At 36.0% G+C, this 303-nt stretch overlaps 1 protein-coding gene across 1 annotated transcript in view; it reads right to left on the minus strand.

Moving 5' to 3' along the window:
* The window catches only part of LOC105534690 (chymotrypsin-like elastase family member 2A), a 45,589-nt gene that overhangs the window by 721 nt on the left and 44,565 nt on the right, over positions 1 to 303 (minus strand). The gene's annotated exons all lie outside the window — the stretch shown is intronic.

The following is a 303-nucleotide window of genomic DNA, read 5'->3' on the forward strand; positions in this document are numbered from 1 at the left end:
AACTTCATGATCCAGTGCTGTAAACGGCAGGAGATCCAGCTGCTACAGCACAAACACTCAGACCAGTGTGCAAGAATTATGTTCAAGGATGTTCATTGCACAATGTAAGAGTGAAAAATAGGAAACATGAAAGCTTCATTAATTATACTCAAACTATGGAATACTATTTAGCTGTTCAAAAGAATGACATGTACGTACTGACATATAAAATGTGATAAGGTGTTAAGTGAAAAACAGCTGTAGAACAGTTTGAAGACTCAGATCCTATTTTTGCTCAGAAGACAGTGTCTCTCTCTTTATATA

Source organism: Mandrillus leucophaeus, unplaced genomic scaffold (assembly GCF_000951045.1).
Source record: "Mandrillus leucophaeus isolate KB7577 unplaced genomic scaffold, Mleu.le_1.0 Scaffold1383, whole genome shotgun sequence".
Classification (NCBI taxonomy): Eukaryota; Metazoa; Chordata; class Mammalia; order Primates; family Cercopithecidae; genus Mandrillus; species Mandrillus leucophaeus.